Source organism: Amblyomma americanum, chromosome 3, assembly GCF_052857255.1.
Source record: "Amblyomma americanum isolate KBUSLIRL-KWMA chromosome 3, ASM5285725v1, whole genome shotgun sequence".
Lineage (NCBI taxonomy): Eukaryota > Metazoa > Arthropoda > Arachnida > Ixodida > Ixodidae > Amblyomma > Amblyomma americanum.
In genome coordinates this window covers 215,416,741-215,420,848 of record NC_135499.1, presented here as the reverse complement: position 1 = coordinate 215,420,848, position 4,108 = coordinate 215,416,741, and positions in this window count along the sequence as shown.

Sequence of the window (4,108 nt, the reverse complement as noted above, 5' to 3'; positions counted from 1 at the left end):
AGAGGTCTGAAGCGGTAGCGCCCTCAAGAACGCGCTTTACGACTCTTAGTCTAATGTGATCCATTTGAAGGTAATGGTTGCGCCGCTCGCGCTATACAGAAACCTGTCGGTTTTCGCCTTAAACATCTACCACTGCCACGCGACAAAATAAATTGCGACAAGCACTGCCAGCAAAAAGGGATAACACAGCTTTCGATCTCAGTCTTCGTTTCTCTACTGGCGGCATTGCGCATCACAAAAGAGAAAAAGAGAATAAGCCAAGAGACTCGCGCGTCGTTTATTCAGGCCTGAAAAAGCTATTCTCACGTCATTTCTGCGCTTTGCTCCACCGCCCATGCCCCGGAGCATCAGATGGTCGAGAGACGACCCGCCAAGCACAAACTTCTCAGTATCACGGGCTGTGTATAAATCGCCGTCGGGAGGGACGAAGCAGAAACTCTGGCGAAAAAATATATTTCCCCTTTCCTCCAGACAGCACCCGAATGGACGACGCCGTCAGGGCCAAAATAGCGGGAAAGAGAAAGTGAGAGAGAGTAATAAAACGCGTCACAGCTTCAGGGAAGAACGTGAGCGGTTTACATCGCGAGGAATCAGCGGAATCGAATACGCAGCGTTGAGAGGAACGCCCATGACGCGTACTCTTCTGTCCTTGCCCGCGCGTGCACTCGTCCCGTGTAGACTCAATCCACGCCGCACAAGCGTTCGTCCGAGCACGCACGCGCATGGACGCCGAGCGGACAATATTGGCAAGCAACAGTAAAAAAAACGAAGACAGAAGGGACGACGAATGAATAAAAACTGACTGTCAGAGGTGCCACCGGTATCGGCCATCGAAGCAGTGTGCTTTCTGTTACCTCGGACTATTACTTACCGCGGGGCTCGCTTTGAAGGCGAAGACAAACAACACCATTAATTTCAGCGAGGTTCGCTCACATTTCTGGCACTCGCGGCGGAGGTTATCGCGTTGAATTCGCGCTTCTATTTGTTTGGTTCTTCCGCAGCGCAAGAGCAGAGGGATGGGGGAACCATTACTACCGTCAATAGCCTCGGTGCAATGCATGTGCGTGCGTGCGTGTGTGCGTGTGTGCGTGTGTGTGTGTGTGTGTGTGTGTGTGCGTGTGTGCGTGTGTGCGTGTGTGCGTGTGTGCGTGTGTGTGTGTGCGTGTGTGCGTGTGTGCGTGTGTGTGTGTGTGTGTGTGTGTGTGTGTGTGTGCGTGCGTGCGTGCGTGCGTGCGTGTGTGTGTGTGTGTGTGTGTGTGTGTGTGTGTGCGTGCGTGTGTGTGTGTGTGTGTGTGTGTGTGTGTGTGTGTGTGTGTGTGTGTGTGTGTGTGTGTGTGTGTGTGTGTGTGTGTGTGTGTGTGTGTGTGTGTGTGTGTGTGTGTGAGAGAGAGAGAGAGAGAGTGTGTGAGATCTATAAGGGGGTGGGATTGACGTGGAGGGTGCATCACGCAACATCTCTACCTTTGCTCATGGCTCGTCATCGTCCCCTTAACGCGCACCGCCATCTTTTTTTGTCCCTTGTTCCGTCACAATCCATGCAAATATATGCCGCCTCCTCTTCCGCCGCCGCATTCCCTTTCCTTGCTCCGACGAATGCTTCTCCGTCCCACAAGCTTTCAGCTGGTGTCTGATGCGAGAGTCACGAAAGTAAGATGGACGGATGAAGGGTCATGTTTAGCAAGTCGGGAAGTGCGAAGAAACATAACTGAGAAAACAAGTCCGGCGTTCTTCTCGCGTGCTGGGGTGCTCCATACAAGAACAGGTGGCGTGCTCGGGTCACGGCGCGGAGAGAGATACCATTTAATGGAAAAGCAGAGAATTTAGCCGGCGTTGCGCGCCTCTTTTTCATTGCATATGCGAGTCCGTTCGGCGTTTGCCTCACAGATTAGGTGCGGCGTGGACAAGTGCGCGCCATGGCAGCGTGATTTCAATTAACTCGTGCAATACGGTGCACTTTTGCTCGCACATCCAGCTGGGCTGTGGTCGAGTGAGTTTCATTGATTTGACCTACATATATAACGCGGTGTACTCACTGTTCCTTCACCTATAATTAAAGAAAATATCCTTTCGCTGAAGTCTACAGGGCTGTGAGCGGAAGGTATTCACCAGTAGCGTGACGTACTGCGTACTTAGGCGTCAAATCACGGGGATTCATGACCAAACGTCATATAGTTGTAGCGGCACGTCGATACCAAAAGCGAAGATAAAGGTCTCTTCGGGTATTGTTTTATTAACTTCGTTGGATCAACGCTGGTTCCATCATTTACAGTGCGCTTCCAAGACCAGTTAGCAAAATGGATGTTTTGTAAACTTTGTAACGCCTTAGCGAAGAAGGTTTGCACTCTACCCGCGGTAGTAGCGCCGCGCAGTCCGAGACAAATTACGTGGCAGAATTGAAGGACGCTTGCGGAGGCGAAAGAAAAGCTCACTCGGTGAGGACGCACTCCGGTGGGTGCAGGGACTCACAGCGGAGGAGTTTAATACACGGTGCGTCATGGTAGCAGCACGTTAGACCGAACGCTGCAGGTGAAACCGAGGCCAGGTTCTGGCCTTGAAGAGAGCATTTGGCACTCTGAGGAACAGCCCTCTATACGAAACGCGTACACCTGCTTACGCTGCGCATAGCACTTCTGAGAGGAGCACAGGGAATTCGAAGCCGAGCTAACACAAAATAGAATGCCATGATTGTACACGCACAGCATCAGCAGGAAAAAGATGTTGGGGAGGTGTCGCGTTCAAGTTTGGAAGAGGACTTTCGCGCGAGACGCGCGCGAAAAATCAGTGAGACTCTGCCACTTTCCTCCATTTTCTTAAGGGGCGGTTCGGGTGTCCGCTGAGATGTGAGACAACCAGTACCCCATTTCCTTTTCACATGAGCAATTTTCATTTTAACGTGAGTTGTGAGCAATGGAACCATTTGAAATCACTGCCCGTCCTAGAGCGGACTTCAGTACACACCGCGCCCGACAAGTAGATGCCCATGTTGAGCAGCGACAAGTGCTGCGCTCAGAATAACCTTCCTCTCTCGGTGTCGTTTCCCATGGGAGACAGGCCAGTTATGCCACAAGTACTCACAGATGCACACCTGGCGTCGCCTAATCCGAAAAACATGGTGGAGGCAAAATACGGAAAAACGACGCAGCCTGAGCAGCAGTAGGCCGGAGGCATGTAAAGTGTCGCATGGGGATATCTGAAATGAAAGGATGCTGCTGGGACAACGCAAGCATGAGAAATATCCGCATACCTGATTTCTCACTCTTGCCTGCGCCGCGGGTTGTGGGCAATTGATTTTAGCTGCGCGGTCATCGTTCCTCCTATCTCACTGTACGCTCCAGATGGCGCTGAAACCGTGTGCTCAATCCAAAGAAAACGAAGCAGGCCGCTCCGATCGACGTGGGTTTAATTTCCCACTCTCCAGCACCGCTGTTCGATCTTCCGCCGCGCTAGTGACGCTGCGATGCGGAAGAGTGCTCACAAGAGCCGCCCTCCAAAGGGATGCTTCATTCTTTCACTGCGCGTAAGTGTCTGCACGTGTAAACTACATTGGTGCGCGTCCCAGTTCATGCGAATTTATATGTTTAGTTGAACCTATGCATGCCGCTCATGCAGCTGCACACGCGCTGTGCACCGGCCTCTGAAGGCGCTATGCACACAGCCGGCACGCGCACCGGCTCTTTATTTATTTAATTGGTTATTGGGGGGAAGGAAATGGCGCAGTATCTGTCTCATATATCGTTGGACACCTGAACCGCGCCGTAAGGGAAGGGTAAAGGAGGGAGTGAAAGAAGAAAGGAGGAGAGAGGTGCCGTAGTGGAGGGCTCCGGAATAATTTCGACCACCTGGGGATCTTTAACGTGCACTGACATCGCACAGCACACGGGCGCCTTAGCGTTTTTCCTCCATAAAAACGCAGCCGCCGCGGTCGGGTTCGAACCCGGGAACTCCGGTTAAGTAGTCGAGCGCCCTAACCACTGAGCCACCGCGGCGGGGCTCTCAAGGCATATTTTCGAATGCGCGTGGAAAAAAAAAGACACAAAATGAAAAGAGGGCCGCCAAATTGCTAATGCTGCAGCGTCGCTCAGCATTTTGGTGAGGTGAAGAAGGAAAC